This window comes from Mauremys reevesii, linkage group 14 (assembly GCF_016161935.1).
Source record: "Mauremys reevesii isolate NIE-2019 linkage group 14, ASM1616193v1, whole genome shotgun sequence".
NCBI classification, from domain to species: Eukaryota; Metazoa; Chordata; order Testudines; family Geoemydidae; genus Mauremys; species Mauremys reevesii.
This window is the reverse complement of record NC_052636.1, coordinates 18,232,920-18,254,159: the sequence shown is the minus strand read 5'-3', so window position 1 is coordinate 18,254,159 and position 21,240 is coordinate 18,232,920.

The window sequence follows — 21,240 nt, the reverse complement described above, 5'->3', positions numbered from 1 at the left end:
GCTGGGTGCGGTGAGCAGCTGGGGAGAGCGAGGGGGACCCTGGGCAGTGGGCCCAGCACAGGGAGACGCCTCAGCCAAGAGGCCCTGCAGGCCAGACTTGGAGGGGGATCGTAACCCTGACAGGGCGGGGGTGATGCTGGGGAGAAGGGTCCTGCCACCCAGAGCCTGAGAGTGTGTGGCCACCGCCAGAGCAAGTGTCCAACCTGCAGCGTCCCTGCAGCACAGCCAGGGCCTGAGGAGGCGGCCTGGGACCTACAAGGAACAGACTGTGAAGTGCCCTGATGTCCAGAGACACTTTTTGTGATGGTCCCTGCCACAGAGCGGGGTGATGTGTTTTCCTTTAACCTTTCCCATTTTTTCTTATTTTTTAAATTTTATTGTTAATTAAATAACTTGTATTTGCTTTAAATTGTATGATGTGATCAGTGGGTCAGGGAGATGCGCAGTGCAAAGAGAGGGACACCCTAGCCCCTGTCCTAGGTGACCACAGCAGGGTTGGGGGTTGAGCCCCCCAGGAATCCTGGACACAGCCTTGTTGGGGTTACGAGGACTCTGCCAGACAGGAGAGTGGAAGGGGAGTCCTCAAGGGCAGGGAGGCCTCTGGGTAAAGGAAGTGGGAGCGAGGACTCAGATCCTTTTGCCAGCCCACTTCACCGGGGTAGTGCAGAAGCCAGGGAAGTTCCCCACAATAGCAGGACCATTCCCCCACTTACATCTAGCTACAGTACCAGGCACGTAGGAGGATTTCCCCTTCTGAGTCATGGAAGCAGAAATTGACTTTTCCTTTCCAAATTTAGCTAATGTTCAGAAAGAGAATCTAGCACCTGCCTTCCAGATCTGAACACCTCAACATTCAGGAGTGCTCGAGCTCAATTTGGGCAGCTGTTACTTCATTTCTCCCAAATCAAATATACTGATCCACTGTTACTTGCTGTACAAAAAGTAGAATAAAATTGAGCAAGAAATGCTTCCCAAGGGTTATTAGGACTGGAATTGCTATTTTCAACAGCCATTGCCATTTTTTTCTAGTTTTGTTTGTTTGAAAGGAAGACAGTGATATTGCACTGGCAAATTCCCCATAGAAACAAAGAATAATAAAGGCACCTCAACTTTTCCTCATTTATAGAGGACAGTCTTATAATATGCATCCAGGTATCCTCCAATCACACAAGCTGAAAATTGTTCCATTTTACGGCAGTTCTGTAACCATATGGGAACCAGTCCTGTCTGTGTTCTGTGCACATCCAAAATTCCTGCTGAATGACTCATCCTGGGAGCGAGTTACCAGTGACCCAGGGCTGGGGTGGAAGGAGGGTGCAGGTCGGGGGGAGCACCCAGGCCTGGGGCGGCAGGGGGTGTGTGGGTTGGGGAGCATTGGTGGGGGGGAAGGAGAGAGCCCAGATCTGGGGCAGCACAGGATGTGGGGAGCCCAGGCTGGAATGGCAGGGGGTGTGGGTTGGGGGAAGAGCCCAGGGGTGGGGTGGCAGGGGGATGCAGGTGTGGGGAGGCCCAGAGCTGCGGCGGCAGCGGGTGTAGGTTGGGGGGAGCCTAGGGCTCGGGCAGCAGGAGGGTGTGAGGGGGAGCCCAGGGCTGGGATGGGGGCAGCCAAATTTTTTTGCTTAGGGCGGCAAAAACCTAGAGCAGACCCTGCCTCCATGCACTGTGAAGTAGGTAGGAGCGGACCATTATTATCCCTACTTGAAAGAGGGAGAAGCTGAGGCTGAGAAAGGAGAATTGACTTGTCTTATGTCACACAGCCAGTCAGTGGCAGAGTTGGGAATAGGACCCAAGAGCCCTGATTTTCAAACTAACCATCGGATCTTGAATTTCAGACACTGAATGACCTGAATAAAGTGCTCTCAGATGAGCTCCAGACCAACAACAGTGACAGTAAGTATTCAGCGAGTATTTGAGGAGAACTGCAATGTTAGAGAGAATCCTGAACTGCTCAAAGACAATTAATGCAGAGAAGCAGCAAAATTCATCAAACATAGAACTGGTTCTGACTTATTTCCTTGGTCTTAAAAGAGAACAAGGACCTGAGTCTCCTCCCTGTCAATAACCCGCTGCTCAGCCAATCAGGGTAGAGACTGAGGACGGGAGGCTGAGGGTTCTCACCAGAGAGCCCAAAGGATGGCCCAGGTCATTGGTGGGGATCACTGCCCGAGCACTATTTCAGCCCCACATTTTTGGGTGGACCTCCCACAGTGGGAGCTGCAGAGCCCCGCAACATACACACACACACCCCGACACCCCTCTCCTGCTGTTGGGAGGGGAACAGGAGAAAGGACAAAAGAAGCAAAAGACAAAGAGAAAGGAGGGAGGGATAGATGGAGGAAAAGATGAAACAAAAACGACAAGCCCCAATGTCCCCAGTGACTCTAAGGGACAAAATCCCAGGTGTGCAATAAAATTCTGCCTCCTTAAGCTCGAGTTTTCCATGCCCAGAATTCAACTGTCACCAGATGGATCAGACTGAACAGGTTTCAAACCTCAAGGAGGCTCTTACCTTCTAAACAGGAATGGCTGTTTTCTAGTAAAATCACTAACAGGGAAGGAGAAAACTCGAAAGAGGTTCTTCCTGGCGCTCACGTCCGTGACCCAAATACTCTCTCAGTCCTCAAAGAGAGACCTGGAGAAGGAGACTTGCTGGAGCAAAGCCACAGGGGTCTCTGAAGTTTCCCTGGCCCCTCGCCCCTGTCCTGCCTGGCTGATGTCAGCATCTTTCTGTGAGGTCACCACCTTCCCACCAATAGTCTTTGACCAATAGTCTGAGGTCCTGCAAAAGGCCTTTGTGATGTCACTGCCACACCCCTCCCTTGCTGAGCCAATGTCCTGCCCCTGGCCAGGCACTTTGCAGGTTTGAGCTACTCCCTGGGGATCACCCCACTCAAGGAGCGTTCGTTCTAGGCAGCAAGCCGGCTAGACAGGGAAACATCAGACGCTGCTCTCAATGCTACACTCAGTTTTTCAGAAATTAGTCGACTTTATGGCCAGAAGAGACCATTAGAGCATCTAATCTGAACCCCTGCATATCACAGGCCTCCTGAATGACACAATAGTGAGTTTATTATGCATGGTCCACCCCTCCCTCACTGTGAATAGTACATGAACCAGCCTTGTAATGGAGCTGAGATTTCCTAAGAACTTCAAGCAAAATACACCAGTTTCATAAAACAGATTTATTAACTACAGAAAGATGGAGTTTTAAGGATTATAAGTGGTAGGCATAAAAGATCAAAGTAAATTACCATGGAAATTAAAGATAAATTCACAATCTAAACTTTACACCTTATTACACTAGGCCGTAGTTCGGTTATGCACACAGGAAGGCTTAATGCTCGAGCTGCAGTGCATGCTGGGCAGGCTTAAGGCCGGGCTCCCCATGGCAGGAGAGAAGACGACTTGGCCCCTGGAGGGGCAGGCTGGGGCTTCCTGGATCCCATTTGCTCACAGCCAGTGCCCTGCCCCTACTCCCAAGTCATTAATGGCTCCCAGGTCAGCCAGAATGGAGCAGCAGTTTTCACTCCACAAAGTCCACTTATGGCTTACAGGCAACTCCCAGACCCACCATCTTGGCCAGAAAGGAGCCCACTCAGCCTCGCCATTGCTGCTTTTCCGTCCCCAGAACCCCGCTTCTCCTGGGCTGCAAGGAGCCACCCCTGGGAAGCCAAGAGGCAGGCACAGGATTCTGCCTCCCAGCAGCCCACCGCACCTCCCCTGGCTTTGCAGAACGAATGGTGATGCTCTACTAACCCCACGTAGCCGCACTGAGGCACTTACTTTCTGCCCTGCCTTCCTCAGCTCCACTTTCCTCTTTTGCCCTGTTCCTGCCTCACTTCCTCCTTTGGCAAGTCACGCAGAGGAGGCCAGCAGGAAGAGCCGGCCTCCACCGGCCAACCTCCCAGGGCAGAGGAGGCCAAGCCACAAGCCTCCAAATGGTAACACGCTGCACTCCTCTAGGTTCTCCAGCCTGATGCCAAGGTGCTTTCTCCACTGCTCAGGGCCGCCCAGAGGGGGCAAGGGGGCAATTGCCCGGGCCCCGGGCTCGCAGGGGCCCCCAAGAGAAGAGCGGAGGCTCCCGCCTCCGCCTCCTGGAGCCTCAGCGTCTCCGGCGGGCCCTGAGCCCGCCCCGCTCAGAGACGGTCCCGCCCCGGCCCCAGCCCCAGCCCCAGCCTCTTACCGAGCACGTCTCTGGCGGGGCCTGAGCTCCGTCCCGCTCAGAGCCGCGTGGTGCGGGGGCGGGGCTGGGAGCGCCAATGGGGCCTGAGCCCCGCCCCGCTCAGAGCGCCGTGGGAGGGGCGGGACAGCTGCCTCCGCTCGGCGTGGAGCTCCCAGCCCCGCCCCCTCACCACGCGGCTCTGAGCGGGACGGAGCTCAGGCCCCGCCAGAGACGTGCTCGGTAAGAGGCCGGGGCCGGGGGGGAGGAGCGGGACCGTCGGGACCGTGGGCCGGGGGGAGGAGCGGGACCGCTGGGACCGGACCCGCCGGGGCCGGGACCGACCGGGAGAGCGGGACCCGCCGCCGCCAAGCGCAGCCCGGGTCTTCGGCGCGGGGGCCCTTCTGTTCCGGGACCCGCCGCCTAAGTGCCCGGAAGGCCCGCGGCGGGGACCCCCCCCCGCCACCGAATTACTGCCGAAGACCGGGCTGCGCTTCGGCGGCGGTCCGGCTCCCGCCGCGGGTCTTCGGGGCACTTTGGCGGCGGGTCCCGGAACGGAAGGCCCCCCCGCTGCCAAAGACCCCGGGCCCCCGGAATCCTCTGGGCGGCCCTGCCACTGCTGTCAGCACCCTCTGTCATGCAGGGGTTGGAGTTATCCCACGGACAGGCCAATAGGAGAAGGAGGAGGCCTTCCTGAACAGCAAGGGGATCTGGGAAAAGGAAGCCCGCATGTTTCTGCCTGGCTTTGAACCAGGGACCTTTTGCGTGTTAGGCAAACGGGATAACCACTACACTACAGAAACTCCATCTGCTTGGTTGTTGCTCACCCTGGCACAGACCGATAGACAAACCTGGAGAAAGTGGTGACAGCCCTTCAATAGGTCAGCTGGCAGAGCAGAGGACTGGAGCGGGCACTCAGGAAGTCGTCCTTACGTCGCCCTTGTGACTCCAGCTTGAGGGAGAGCTTCTTTTTCTTCCCCTTGCTGACACAGAGCAAGAGAAGAATGAAAGGTCAGGTGGGCCAACTCGGTGCAGAAGCCCATGCTGCCTTTTCCTGCTGCATAGCCTGAAATGAGGGACTCGTGGCAGTTAAAGGAACTGCTGCACTTTCAGAAAACATCCCACCCATGCACAAAGGGGGATAGAAGAGCGTGTTAGTCTAGCACGCTCCCAACTGAACTACTTCAGCAGCTGCTCGGTTTCTTTTTGGCCTATTACTTTTCTGTCTGGGATGTTGTTGTCAGCTGTGGCACAGAAAAAGGACGTCATTGCGAGTGGCCCATGAAGACAAGATTCACTTTTGCCTTCCTTGCTCGGCTTTACTTGCTTCCTTGCCCTATTTCTGCCTTAGTTCCTGTGTTACCTGAAGGTGACCGGGGGCCAGCAGTACCAGGAGGAAGTTGGGCAGCTAGACCCTGGTGGCAAAAGTCCTGCCGCCACTTGCCACCCCACTCTCTTCTCCCAGCGTCACATATTGGCCACCAGGGACTTGGTGCCCAGCAGCGCAACGGAAGGCAGTGGACAGAGCCACCCTCGCCTTGAAGCTCCGGCTCATTAAACCACATCTTCAGTCGTTGATGGCCAATGACAGACTGACATCGCTTGCTATTTTAGCACTTTAAAATGCCATTTGTCAATCTTTGGATCTCTTTAATGCTGCGCTTCAGTTCATGGGGGAAAGGCGAGAGAAGCGACCTTTCAACTAAAGGCCTGGGGTTAACATCCTAACGCTGTCTCCTACTGTAACACTATTTAATACTGGCCCACCCTGTGCTACTGACAGTTCCATTTCTAGATGTTAGTACTTTTCAGTTACTGTCAAAATTAAAAGTTTCTTTATGCTTAAAGAAAATGCATTTGTTTTATTTGCTTATATATGGCATGAATAAATACAGGTTTACACAACCTAGCCTGCAAATTTATCATCTTATATGACAGAGAAAATCATGCATCGAAATTGTGCATCAAAATCATGAGCTGAGCTACAAATGCAATGAAAAATAAGATATTCAAAATTTTAACATATGGGGGGGGGCACCGAAGACACGTCTTGCCTGGGAGAGGCATAAGAACATAAGAAAGGCCGTACCAGGTCAGACCAAAGGTCCATCTAGCCCAGTATCTGTCTACCGACAATGGCCAATGCCAGGTGCCCCAGAGGGAGTGAACCTAACAGGCAATGATTAAGTGATCTCTCTCCTGCCATCCATCTCCATCCTCTGACGAACAGAGGCTAGGGACACCATTCTTACCCATTCTGGCTAATAGCCATTTATGGACTTAGCCACCATGAATTTATCCAGTCCCCTTTAAACATTGTTATAGTCCTAGCCTTCACAACCTCCTCAGGTAAGGAGTTCCACAAGTTGACCATGCGCTGCGTGAAGAAGAACTTCCTTTTATTTGTTTTAAACCTGCTGCCTATTAATTTCATTTGGTGACCCTAGTTCTTGTATTATGGGAATAAGTAAATAACTTTTCCTTATCCATTTTCTCAACATCACTCATGATTTTATATACTTCTATCATGTCCCCCCTTAGTCTTCTCTTTTCCAAGCTGAAGAGTCCTAGCCTCTTTAATCTTACCTCGTATGGGACCCTCTCTAAACTCCTAATCATTTTAGTTGCCCTTTTCTGAACCTTTTCTAGTGCTAGAATATCTTTTTTGAGGTGAGGAGACCACATCTGTATACAGTATTCGAGATGTGGGCGTACCATGGATTTATATAAGGGCAATAATATATTCTTAGTCTTATTCTCTATCCCCTTTTTAATGATTCCTAACATCCTGTTTGCTTTTTTGACCGCCTCTGCACACTGTGTGGACATCTTCAGAGAACTATCCACGATGACGCCAAGATCTTTTTCCTGACTCGTTGTAGCTAAATTAGCCCCCATCATGTTGTATGTATAGTTGGGGTTATTTTTTCCAATGTGCATTACTTTACATTTATCCACATTAAATTTCATTTGCCATTTTGTTGCCCAATCACTTAGTTTTGTGAGATCTTTTTGAAGTTCTTCACAATCTGCTTTGGTCTTAACTATCTTGAGAAGTTCTTCTTCGAGTGATTGCTCCTATGCATTCCAGTTAGGTGTGCGCGCTGCGCGTGCATGGCATCTCGGAACTTTTTTACCCTAGCAACACCGGCGGGCCGGCTGGCGCCCCCTGGAGTGGCGCCGCTATGGCGCTAAATATATACCCCAGCCGGCCCGTCCGCTCCTCAGTTCCTTCTACCGCCCGTGACGGCCAGTTGGAACTGTGGAGTACTCTTCGTTCTCCACGATCCCTAGCGTTCACATCTTTCTTGTATATAGTTAGTTTTGTAGTTAGTTTTACAGTTTTAGATAGTTAGTTAGTGCATATAGATAAGGTGAAAGGGGAGTTCCCCTTTTACCTCACCCTGTGCGGGCTGAGGCCCAAGGCACCGGGCTTTAAGCCCTGCGCGGCGTGCCAGAAGCCTATGCCCATCGGAGACCCGCACGACGCCTGTCTCCGTTGCCTGGGCGAAGGGCACAGAACAGACAAGTGTGCGATCTGCTCGACTTTTAAACCGCGGACCCGAAAAGAGCGGGATATCCGCCTGAAGCAGATTCTGATGGAGGCGTCGCTTCAGCCACGGCACCGTCCGCGCCGGCACCGCGAACTGCCTCGGTGCAGAGCGCACCGGGCGCACCGAGCCGCTCCACCTCGCGCACCGCCGACGCAGAAAGCGGTTAAGAAGTCTCGCACCGCCGCTTCGCCCGCGAAGAAGCAGAGGCTAGCGAAGGCACTGGCTCAGGCTCGCGCCAAGACTCAGCGGCGGCGGCGCTCCTGGCGGCCCCGGGCCTGCACAAGCCGTGCACGGACCCTTGACTCCGGCGCCGCAAGGCCTGCCGAGTCCGTGCCGCCACGCTCCCGGTGCCGTCCGAGGTTGAGCCCGGCTGCCGTCAACGCCGGAGACATTCGCCTCCGCATGAGAGCTGATCAAGCTCATAGAGGCACCAGGCCTCCGGCCCCCGGCACCACCGGTGCGGGCTGTCGTGTCGGCGGGGAAGCCGGCTAGAATGACCCGGCCACCATCCCTGGACAGGCGCCATGGTCGACGCACCCGGTCCCGGTCCCGGTCCGGCGGCAGATCTCCATCACGTCGGTCGCGATCTCGGCACCGCTCACCTTCGCGGCACCGATCGCTGTCAAACGCCGGTCGCAGTCCCAGTGCCTCTCGTCATCGCGTACCGTCGTACTCCGACGCCGACGAGGTCCAGGTCGCCATCCCGCCGGCACCGTACAAGATCGCCGCCCCGGCACCGCTCCCGGCACCGTGACTCGCGAGGGCGTTCACGGCACCGGAGGTCTCAGTCTCGGTCAAGCTCCCGGCACCGGTCGAGCTCCCGGCACTGGTCGAGCTCCCGGCACCGTGGCGGACGCCACTCCCGGTCGCCTTCCTGGTACCGACCAGAGCAACCTCGCGCTTTGCCATCCGGGGACGGACTGCCCCATTCGGCAGCGCACTCTGCGAGCGCTTCGGCACCGCCATGGCCTTCTCGACCCGAGTCGGTCGCTTCCGGCACGGACGGATACGGACTCCTGCCGCCCACCCCACGGGACCATCCTCAAGGGGCACAACCGTGGGGCTTTTGGGTTCCATGGGCCCAGTACGAGGCCCAGGGGGTGCCTTTTCCACCGAGGCCCCCCGCGTCAGAGCGCAGAGTCCCAGAGGCGACGGTATCCAGACCGGCCCCTTCGCCACCGGCGGCGGATGCTGTAGCATCGGAGTCCTAAGGCCATGCGCAGCCCGCACCCTCCGACGGGCAGGTGGCGGACCCCTCTTCGGAGACGGTTGTCCACGGGTTGTCCTCCTTGTCCTCGCCTGATGAGGCGGTGGCCGGTGCAGCGACTAAGGAGCCTCCCCCCATTGATGTGAGAGCTCACCAGGACCTCCTTCGTTGTGTGGCGATGGCGATGGCCTTGCCCATAGAGGAGGTACACGAGGATGAGGACCCTATCACCAACGTGGTCGAGGCTGACATGCCGGTGCGCGTTGCACTTCCGTTTGTACGGACGGTGCAGAAGAACGCCAACACCATCTGGCAGACGCCAGCGTCCGTGCCCCCTACAGCCCGTGGTGTTGACCGAAAGTACTCTGTCCCTCCCACGGGCTATGAATACTTGTATATACATCCGACCCCGGACTCCCTGGTAGTCCAGTCGGTTAATGACAGGGAGCGGCACGGTCAACCGGCTTCGGCGCCCAAGTCAAAGGACGCGAAGCGTATGGACCTGATAGGCCGAAAGGTCTATTCTGCAGGAGGCCTGCAAATGAGGATTGCCAACCAGATGGTCCTCCTCGCCAGGTACGTCTTCGACATTCTGACGTCCCTGGCGAAGTTTACCGAGCTCCTGCCATCAGCCTCCCGACAGGAGTTCACGGCCATGTTGGAGGAGGGACGGAGGTCGTCCAGATCCTCCATTTCAGCCGCCCTCGACACTGCAGACTCGGGTGCGAGGACCTTGGCCTCCGGGGTCACAATGAGGCGTATCTCCTGGCTGCAGTCTTCCACCCTGCCGCCGGAGGTCCAATATATGTTACAGGACCTTCCCTTTGATACTAAAGGGCTGTTTTCGGAGAAGACGGATTCTAGGATCCAAACTTTAAAAGACGGCCGTATCGCGATACGCACATTAGGCATGCATACGCCAGCGACGCAGCGTAGGCCATTCCGTCCACAGCCCTCCCGACCGGCCTACCAGTCCCGGTATCGCCCTTACAACAGCAGACGTCCGGCCCAAAATCGCCGTCGTCCATCCGCAACCGCCGCAACCAGGCCAGGCCGAAGGCCCTCAGGGGCCAAACAGGCCTTTTGATGGGACGCTCGAGGACGGCCCATCACTCTCCCTACCGGATCCTTCCCCTCTGTTTTACAACCGCCTTTCCCATTTCTTTTCGGCGTGGTCCCGATTAACATCAGACAACTGGGTGCTCCAAACAGTCCAGTCGGGATACCGCCTGCAATTTGTTTCACCCCCGCCTTCCCACCCACCCTCCCTGTCCCTCTTCAGGGACCCCTCTCACGAGCAAGTCCTCTTGCAGGAGGTTCAGACTCTGTTGAGCGTGGGTGCCATAGAAGCAGTGCCTCAGGACAGACGGGGCAGGGGATTTTACTCCCGTTATTTTCTCATCCCCAAGGCGAAAGGCGGGCTGCGTCCTATCCTGGACCTTCGCGAGCTGAACAAGTACCTGCTCAAGCCCAAGTTTCGTATGGTCACCCTGGGGACCATCATTCCCTCTCTGGATCCGGGAGACTGGTTTGCCGCCCTCGACATGAAGGACGCGTACTTCCATGTCGCAATCTATCCTCCCCATCGTCGTTACCTCCGGTTTGTGGTCAACCACACTCACTACCAGTTCGCCGTCTTGCCGTTCGGACTCTCCACCGCCCCGAGGGTGTTTACCAAATGCATGGCGGTAGTCGCTGCAGCCCTCCGACGTCGTCAGATGCATGTTTACCCGTATCTCGACGACTGGCTGGTTCGAGGCCAGTCCCGGCAACTGGTGATGGATCAGATGTCAGAAATCATATCTCTCTTTCATCGGCTCGGTCTTCTCATCAACACAGAGAAGTCCACTTTGATTCCGACACAGCGACTGGAGTTCATTGGAGCGGTTCTCGACTCCACAGTGGCCAGAGCCTGTCTCCCTCGCGCTCGGCACCAGACGATGGTCTCCATCATCCGGGACCTTGTCGCCTTCCCTACCACGACAGTGCGCTTGTGCCTCCGCCTCCTGGGCCACATGGCTTCGTGCACTTATGTCACCAAGTATGCGCGGCTCCGCCTTCGTCCGTTCCAGTCCTGGCTCGCGTCGGTGTATCGGCCGCATCGCCACCCCATCGACATGGTGGTCACGGTCACCAGGACAACCTCGAGTCTCTCAACTGGTGGCTCAACCCAGAGGTCGTGTGTGCGGAGTTCCGCTCCACCCTCTTCGCCCGTCCGTCACTCTGACCACGGATGCCTCAGCGCTCGGTTGGGGGCCCACCTGGGCGATCTCCACGCAGGGCCAGTGGTTGGCCCAGGAGCTCGCCCTCCACATCAATGTTCGCGAACTACGCGCCATCCGCCTGGCCTGTCGCACCTTCTGCTCCCACCTGCAAGGCCGTTGTGCGACAGTGTTCACGGACAACACCACCGCGATGTTCTACGTGAACAAGCAGGGCGGGGCCCGCTCCTCCCCCCCTGTGCAAGGAAGCGATGCTCCTGTGGGACTTCTGTGTGACCCACTCAATTCACCTGGAAGCATCATTTCTTCCGGGAGAGCAGAACACGCTAGCAGACCATCTCAGCAGGTCGTTCCTCTCCCACGAATGGTCCCTCCGTCCAGATGTCGTCCACACAATCTTCCGGAGGTGGGGGTTTCCCCAAGTAGACCTATTCGCCTCCAAAGAGAACAGGAAGTGCCACCTGTTTTGCTCGTTCCAGGGTCGCTCGCCGGGCTCCCTGTCGGACGCCTTCCTGTATCCTTGGACGGATCACCTCCTCTACGCCTTCCCTCCGTTCCCGCTCGTGCACCGAGTGCTCCTGAAGCCGGAGGACAGAGCTCACGTCATTCTGATCGCGCCCGGCCTGGCCGAGGCAGCACTGGTATACCCTGCTGCTCGAGCTCTCCGTTCGGGAACCCATCCCCTTCCGTTGTGGCCGGACCTCATCACCCAGGATTTCGGCAGGCTCCACCATCCGAACCTGCAGTCCCTCCATCTTACAGCTTGGTACCTGAGTGGCTGACCTACACGGAGAGGGGCTGTTCTGCAGCGGTTCAACAAGTCCTCCTCGAGAGCAGAAAGCCTTCCACTCGCTCCACTTACCTAGCGAAGTGGAAGAGGTTTGCACTCTGGTGTGACCATCGAGGTCTTAATCCATTCCTGGTCCCGATCCCTACCATCCTGGACTACCTCTGGCACCTTAAGGAGCAAGGTCTGGCTGTCTCCTCCTTGAGAGTTCACCTGGCAGCGGTATCAGCCTTCCTTCCCTCTGTGGAAGGTCGGTCCATCTTCTCGAACCCGATGGTTTCCCGCTTCCTCAAAGGCCTGGACCGCTTGTACCCGCCGGTGCGGCGCCCGGCCCCGACCTGGGATTTGAATCTCGTCTTGGCCAAACTGATGGGTCCTCCGTTCGAGCCCTTAGCCACGTGCTCCCTGCTCTACCTCTCTTGGAAGACGGCCTTCCTCGTCGCCATTACATCAGCGAGACGAGTCTCTGAGCTTCGCGCTCTAACGGTCAACCCGCCATACACGGTCTTCCATGGGGACAAGGTGCAGCTTCGCCCTCATCCGGCCTTCCTCCCGAAGGTAGTGTCAGCTTTCCATCTCAACCAGGAGATCTTCCTCCCGGTGTTCTTCCCGAAGCCACATGCCTCACCTCGGGAGCAGCAGCTGCATACCCTCGACGTCCGCAGAGCGCCGCTTACAGCGAGCGGACGAAGCCCTTCCGGCGTTCGCCCCAGCTGTTCGTAGCGGTTGCCGACCGCATGAAGGGAGAGCCGATATCCTCTCAACGGATTTCCTCCTGGGTCACTGCGTGTATCCGGACCTGCTATGAGCTGGCTCGCGTACCACCAGGCCACGTCACTGCACACTCGACGAGAGCACATGCCTCGTCTGTTGCCTTCCTGGCCAGCGTTCCGATCCAGGACATCTGTCGAGCGGCCACCTGGTCTTCGGTCCACACCTTCGCCTCCCATTACGTGTTGGTGCAGCAGTCTCGAGACGACGCAGCCTTCGGCTCCGTGGTATTACACTCCGCCACGTCTCACTCCGACCCCACCACCTAGGTAAGGCTTGGGAATCACCTGACTGGAATGCATAGGAGCAATCACTCGAAGAAGAAAAGACGGTTACTCACCTGTAGTAACTGTTGTTCTTCGAGATGTGTTGCTCCTATCCATTCCAGACCCGCCCTCCTTCCCCACTGTCGGAGTAGCCGGCAAGAAGGAACTGAGGAGCGGACGGGCCGGCTGGGGTATATATTTAGCGCCATAGCGGCGCCACTCCAGGGGGCGCCAGCCGGCCCGCCGGTGTTGTTAGGGTAAAAAAGTTCCGAGATGCCATGCACGCACGGCGCGCACACCTAACTGGAATGGATAGGAGCAACACATCTTGAAGAACAACAGTTACTACAGGTGAGTAACCGTCTTTTTAGTATCATCTGCAAACTTGGCCACCTCACTGTTTACCCTTTTCTCCAGATCATTTATGAATAAATTGAATAGGATTGGTCCTAGGACTGACCCTTGGGGAACACCACTAGTTACCCCTCTCCGTTCTGAGAATTTACCATTAATTCCTACCCTTTGTTCCCTGTCCTTTAACCAGTTCTCAATCCATGAAAGGACCTTCCCTTTTATCCCATGACAGCTTAATTTACGTAAGAGCCTTTGGTGAGGGATCTTGTCAAAGGCTTTCTGGAAATCCAAGTACACTATGTCCACCGGATCCCACTTGTCCACATGTTTGTTGACCCCTTCAAAGAACTCTAATAGATTAGGCACTTGGTCTAGGGGAGGCCCTGTCAGGGAGAACAGGAGTTAGTCTCACACGCCTATTTCCAGGCTGTAATCTGTGGGCGCCCTGCTCTGGGGGAGGGATCACAGCAGCCCAGACTCAGGGCTGGAACAGGCCCCGGATTAAGGGGGTGGCTGCAGGATTTGCAGAGCTCTGATGTCTCAGACAATGTGTCTCTCCCAAAGCCTCAGATCTGCGTCCCCAGAAGGCTCCTGCGCTGCCTCCACTCCTCTCACAGTCTATAGCAAGGAGCAGCAGCAAGGGTCAGGGATGAGCCATAGGGCACTAGGTGGGGGGCAGAGGCTTCAGGAGCCCAGAGTGTTTGCCTGTCTGGGCATTTTGGCTGAGACCTCAGGGACACATTGTGAGGCAGAATCCCAGACATCTTATGAAAGGAGCATAAGGACGTAAGGACATACGAACGGCCAGACTGGGTCACACTGGGTCCATCTAGCCCAGTATCCTGTCTTCTCATAGCGTCCAAAGCCAGGTGCCCCAGAGGGGAATGAACAGAACAGGGAATCACCAAGTGACCCATCCCCTGTCACCTATTCCCAGCTCCTGGCAAACAGAGACTAGGGACACCATCCCTGCCCATCCTGGCTCAGAGCATGTCCTCCATGAATTGATTTAGCTCTTTTTTTGAACCCTGTTATAGTCTTGGCCTTCACAACCTCCTCTGGCAAGGAGTTCCGCAGGTTGACTGTGCCTTGTGTGAAAAAATACTTCCTTTTGCTTGTTTTAAACGGGCTGCCTATTGATTTCATTTGGTGACCCCTAGTTCTTGTGTTATGAGAAGGAATAAGTAACACTCCTTATTTACTTTCCCCACACCAGTCATGATTTTATAGACCTCTAGCATATTTCCCCTTAGTCAGCTTTTCTCCAAGCTGAAAAGTCCCAGTCTTATTATTCTCTCCTCATATGGCAGACACTCCATACCCATTTCTGAACCTTTTCCAATTCCAATACATCTTTTTTAAGATGGAGCGACCATATCTGCACGCAGTATTCAAGATATGGGTGTACCATGGATTTATACAGCGGCAATAAGATTTTCTCTCTTATTCTCTATCCCTTTCTTCATGATTCCCAACATTCTGTTCGCTTTTTGCCTGCCACTGCCCATTGAGTGGATGTTTGCAGAGAACTATCCACAGTGACTCCGAGATCTCTCACTTGAGTTGGAACAGCTATTTTACATCCCATCGTTTTATATGTAGAGTTGGGATTATGTTTGCCAATGTGCATCACTTTGCATTGATCAACATTGAATTTCATCTGCCGTTTTGTTGCCCTTTCACCCAGTTTTGTGAAATCTCTTTTTAGCTCCTCCCAGTCTGCTTTGGACTTAACTATCCTCTGTAGTTTTGGATCATCCGCAAATTTTGTCACCTCGCTGTTCAGCAGATCGTTTATGAAGATGTTGACTAGTCCCAGTACAGGCACCACTAGTTACCTGTTTGCATCCTGAAAACTGTCCATTTATTCCTACCCTTTGTTTCCTGGCTTTTAACCAGTTATTGATCCACGTGAGGACCTTCCAGAAGTGAACGTAAGCTGGTACATTCCGGTATGGGGTACTGGCAAGAGCGGGTACGCTGTGCCAGCCCCGTCCGGCTTCCCCAGGCTGGTGATATAAAGGGCCCAGGACTCCCTGCAGCCTCCCAAGCCCCCCTGGTGGAGCCCCGGGGAGCAAATCACTGCCCTGGAACGCTGCTCTCTCCCGCGCTACGAACACAGAGCAGGGGCGGCGGGAGCTTCCTTACAGTGGGGGGGTCACTATTGTCTGAACTGTGGCACTCCCATGGAAACCCTTCCCCAAGGACCCACACTCACACCACCTCTCCCCCTGAGGCCACACCCACAGAATGCCTCTCCCCCCCCAAAGACTCCCCCTTTCCCCCCTCCATCATTTGTCCTAACAGCCAGTTAAGAGTGGTGGGGCCACGGCCCTCTAAATCCCCTGTTCCTGCACCCCTGACACAGAGCTAAGCAGCAGCAGTGTGTGTGTGTGCGTGTGACAGAGGCTGCTGTGCTGAGCTGAGCCAGTGAGGGAAGCGGGGGCTGATGTTGGGGCTGCCCCCTCCCCCTGCCTCAGGCCTGGTTGCTTGCAGCAGCTGTCTGAACATAGAGACAGTGTGCCGACACACTCCCTCTCCCCACACACAGTCTCTACCCCGCCACGCACACTGCAGTTGAAAAGCAGCTGGCAATCTAATAAGATGCCCATGGAACGGTGGGATAGAGAAACCTGCATCATGTGATGCTGTACCAGCCCATGAGGCATTGCAAACCCTTCCCAAAACACCCTGCAGCCAGTTGCACAGCTACCCACAGTGCACTGCTCTCTGTGGCCATCCAAGATGCTAGCGTGGATGTGCTCTTGTGACACAAGGGGCATAGTGTGGACATGCAGCAGCTGTTTAATTAAAACACTTTAAAGCCGCATTACCCAATAGTGTAGACACAGCTTGAGAGTGAGACAAGACCCAGCTCCCTTAAAACGAAAGAGCCACAACTCCCTCCGTAGTTGGCAAGATTCAAACCTGCGCAGAGAGACCCCACTGGATTGCTAGTCCACCCCCTTAACCACTCAGCCACAACTACTTGGTTGAGATGTGTCTCTCACTGCACTCTAGTTCTGTTCTCACTGAGTGATCAATTTCAGTTGTTTCCTCAAACCAGCTCCCTCAGCACACACACTGCTGTGCCATTGTGTAAGTGTGTCCATGGCTGAACAGCAAGAATTCCTGCTCATTTCCCTTCTGGCTGGAGCATGGTTAGAGTGTGTTTGTGGTCAATGACGTTGCTGTAGATTGTTGTCCATTTCCTGCCTTGATCATTCAGACAGTCCCTTTCCTGCCATATCCCCAGCACATCAGTGATTGCAATAGCAGGGGGCAGGTTTTCTCTGGGGCACTGAGCTTTGCTAGGGGGTTGGTGGCTCCTTTCTTTCCTCACCCTGGAGTAAACTCAGCTTTTAATTCCATCCTTGATGTTTCAAGGAATAACAACAGACGACCGAGGAAAGAGGTGGACAGGGTGGTGGGCGGGGCGGGTCTCAGGGAGGAGCAGAGAGGTGGGGCGGTGGACAGGGTGGGTCTCAGGGAGGGCAGAGAGGTGGGGTGGCCAGGGTGGGTCTCAGGGAGGGGCAGAGAGGTGGGGCGGTGGGCAGGACGGGTCTCAGGGAGGGCAGAGAGGTGGGGCGGTGGGCAGGGCGGGTCTCAGGAGGGGCAGAGAGGTGGGGCGGTGGGCAGGGCGGGTCTCAGGGAGGGCAGAGAGGTGGGGGCGGGGCAGGGCGGGTCTCAGGGGAGGGCAGGGAGGTGGGGGCGGGGGCAGGGCTGGTCTCAGGGAGGGGCAGAGAGGTCGGGGCAGCAGGCAGACCTTGGGGTAGGGGGTGGAGAGGCACAAGGAGGCCTTCAGGGAGGAGAGGAGCGAGCGAGAGGTGGACCAGCAGGCCTCAGCCACAGTGGAAGAGCGGGGGTGGGAAGTGGCCAAATGGGAGTGAGGGCGGGGCACAGGTGGGGCCTCAGAGAGAGGGGAATGAGTCAAGGGGGTGGAGTGGGCAGGGCCGCCCAGAGGATTCAGGGGGCCTGGGGCAAAACAATTTTGGGGGCCCCTTCCATAAAAAAAAGTTGCAATACTCTAGAATCCTGTATTCTCATGGGGGCCCTGCAGGGCCTGGGGCAAATTGCCCCACCTGCCCCCCCCCGGGCAGCCCTGCCCTCAGCCTCCCCTCGTAAGTCCCCTGCCCCCTAATCATTTTTGTTGCCCTCCCCTAGACTCTCTCCAATTTGTTTCTGTAGTGGGGGGGGGGCGAAAGCTGGACGCAATGCTCCAGACGTGGCCTCCCCAGTGCCGAATAGAGGGGAATAATCACTTCCCTCGATCTGCCGGCAATGCTCCTACTAATCCAGCCAATACGACCAGGTACCCATAGTGAATGCAGACCCAGCAATATTTGATAAATTGGTTACTGTCCATTCAGGAGGTTATTTCCCACCTATTCATAAATAATGAAGATGCTCTAAGCGGAGGGGAGAGAGCTGTCCCATCTGTGTAGTTAATCCATCCCCCCGAGAGGTGGTAGCTATGTCGCTGGGGGAAGCTATGTGGGTGGGTGTGCAAGCTGTGGTGTTTACATGGATCTATAAGTTTAATCAAACCCCATTTTTAAAAGCACTGTGGTCTGGGAACAGAACAGGAGATCGCTGAGGCAGGGCCTATCCTTCAATATCTTTAAGATCTCTGACTTACCTACACAGCAGTCATGGGGGTATAGCTCACTGGTAGAGTGTTTGACTGCACTTTAAGTGGTCCTTGGTTCAAATCCAAGTGCCCCCTTACAAACCTCTTCCTTCAACCAAAATAATGGCATTTCCATTATGTTCAGTAGTTCCAAAGAATAGGATCCCCAAAATGAATAAAAACACTCAATGTTTTCCTGTGCAAATGCATAAAAACCTAGCAAACATGTTCCTCCACTGAAATCAGTTCCAATCCTCTAAAGGATTAAAGAATCCTTATTGAGGTTGCAGGAAAAAAACATAGTATTGGGAGCAGCGTCTGATGTTTCCCTGTCTAGCCGGCTTGCTGCCTAGAACGAACGCTCCTTGAGTGGGGTGATCCCCAGGGAGTAGCTCAAACCTCCAAAGTGCCTGGCCAGGGGCAGGACATTGGCACAGCAAGGGAGGGGTGTGGCAGTGACATCACAAAGGCCTTTTGCAGGACCTCAGACTATTGGTCCAAGGTGGTGGGGAGGTGGTGACCTCACAGAGAGATGCTGACATCAGCCAGGCAGGACAGGGGTGAGGGGCCAGGGAAACCTCAGAGACCCCTGTGGCTTTGCTGCAGCAAGTCTCCTTCTCCAGGTCTCTCTTTGAGGACTGAGGGAGTATTCGGGTTCACAGACGTGAGCGCCAGGAGGAACCTCTTTCGAGTTTTCTCCTTCCCTTTTAGTGATTTTACTAGAAAACAGCCGTCCCTGTTTAGAAGGTAAGAGCCTCCTGCAGGTTTGAAACCTGTTCAGTCTGATCCATCTGGTGACAGTTGAATTCTAGGCATGGAAAACACGAGCTTAAGGAGGCAGAATTTTATGGCGCACCTGGGATTTTGTCCCTTATAATCACTGGGGACATTAGGGTTTGTCCTTTTTGCTTCCCCTTTTCCTCCCTCCCTCCCTCCTCTTCGTCTCTTGCTTCTTTTGTCCTTTCTCCTGTTCCCCTCCCAACACAAGGAGGGGTGTGTGTGAGTGTGGTGGGGGAGGGCTCTGCAGCTCCCACTGTGGGAGGTCCACTCAAAAATGTGGGGCTGAAATAGTGCTCGGGCAGTGATCCCCACCAGTGACCTGGGCCATCCTTTGGGCTCTCTGGTGAGAACCCTCAGCTGCCCATCTTCAGTCTCTACCCTGATTGGCTGAGCAGGGGGTTATTGACAGGGAGGAGACTCAGGTCCTTTATGTTCTCTTTTAAGACCAAGGAAATAAGTCAGAACCAGTTCTATGTTTGATGGATTTTACTGCTTCTCTGCATTAATGGTCTCTGAGCAGTTCATGATTCTCTCTAACATTACAGTTCTCCTCAAATACTTGCTGAATAATTCCTGTGCACTGTTGTTGGTCTGGAGCTCATCTGAGAGCACTTTACTCAGGTCATTCCATGTCTGAAATTCAAGATCCGATGGTTAGTTTGAAAATCAGGGCTCTTGGGTCCTATTCCCAACTCTGCCACTGACTGGCCGTGTGACCTCAGACAAGTCAATTCTTCTTTCTCACATGTAGCTTCTCCCTCTTTCAAGTAGGGATAATAATGATCTGCTCCTACCTAGCTCAACACACTCACTCTTCCCCAACACACACACTGTCTCTCCACACACACACACACACAGTCTCCACACTGAAGTTGAAAAGCAGCTGGCAATCTAGGAAGCATTTCTTGCTCAATTGTATCAGGAGGCTCTTACCTTCTAAACAGGGATGGCTGTTTTCTAGTAAAATCACTATGAGGGAAGGAGAAAACTCGAAAGAGGTTCCTCCTGGCGCTCATGTCCGTGAACCCGAATACTCTCTCAGTCCTCAGAGACCTGGAGAAGGAGACTTGCTGAAGCAAAGCCACAGGGGTCTCTGAGGTTTCCCTGGCCCCTCGCCCCTGTCCTGCCTGGCTGATGTCAGCATCTCTCTGTGAGGTCACCACCTCCCCACCACCTTTGACCAATAGTCTGAGGTCCTGCAAAAGGCCTTTGTGATGTCACTGCCACACCCCTCCCTTGCTGGGCTAATGTCCTGCCCCTGGCCAGGCACTTTGGAGGTTTGAGCTACTCCCTGTGGATCACCCCACTCAAGGAGCGTTCGTTCTAGGCAGCAAGCCGGCTAGACAGGGAAACGTCAGACGCTCCTCCCAATACTACACTTAGTTGTTCAGAAATTAGTCGACTTTATGGCCAGAAGAGACCATTAGAGCATCTAATCTGACCCCTTGCGTATCACAGGCCTCCTGTAGGACACAATAGCAGGTGAGGGTGGGGGGCTGAGGAGGCGAGTGGGAGGGGCTGGTGAGCCGGCAGCAGGGGACTGAGGAGACGAGCTATGAGTCAGTGGCTGACCTGTTCTGCTGATCTGGTCTGGCTCCCAGCCCCTCTCCAAGGGTTGCAGCTGTCTGGAGATGCTGCCTTCCCCGCCTTCCTCAGTCCCACCTCATTCACTCCACAGGGCGACTGATTACCAAGTGGGGGGAAGATCTTATTCTACTTCTAGCAAAAAGACAGTTTTCTTTTACCTTAATTATACTACCTTAGGGGCCCGCTATAACATATTAACAAGGTTCAATACCACCGTTGTGGCAGGTCGGTGCGCGGGGAGGAGGGTTTGTTTCGACGGGGCGGGTGGCGGGGGGGGGGGGTTGTGTCGGGGAGGGGCTCCGCAGCGCTGGGGGGTGGTGTTCAGTGAGGCCGGTGGGGTTTCATTCCTCAGCTGTTTTCTTTGGAGTAATATGGCCCTCGCTGCTTTACGAGTTGTGCAGGCCTAGACTACTCCACAGACTCTGGACTCAGCATTCAAGTATCCTGCAGTCTGAACTTCGCATCTGATACATTCCCTCATTGGCTACCATTGTTTGCCCAGCATGGAAGTGCTTCTTGTCCAACAAGGCTGCCAGATTGAGACCCAGAGGCATGGAATGGCTCTGAAGGAATCAACTGTTTCTCTCTGCTTCATCTAACTTTGGATCCAAATGGTAAAAGACAGTTGTGCCCGATTTAATCATGGCGTCCTTCAGGAGTGTGACCAATGCCACTTAACTAGGAGCAGGTTCTAAAAATAGTTTACCTGGGCCACAGGTCACCATAGCTTCCATCTCGGGGGTGAAAATCAACCACTAGTACCTGCAATTTTGCCTGAGTTCTTGTCAAATCTTTGACCTTACTTGGAGTAATTTGACACTTCTCTGACGTAGAATTCTTCACCAACCGCACAACAGATCAGTAGCGACAGTGAGGTACAACTCCCAACTATGCCCCCTTATTTCTTTAATCTGGAGGCACAG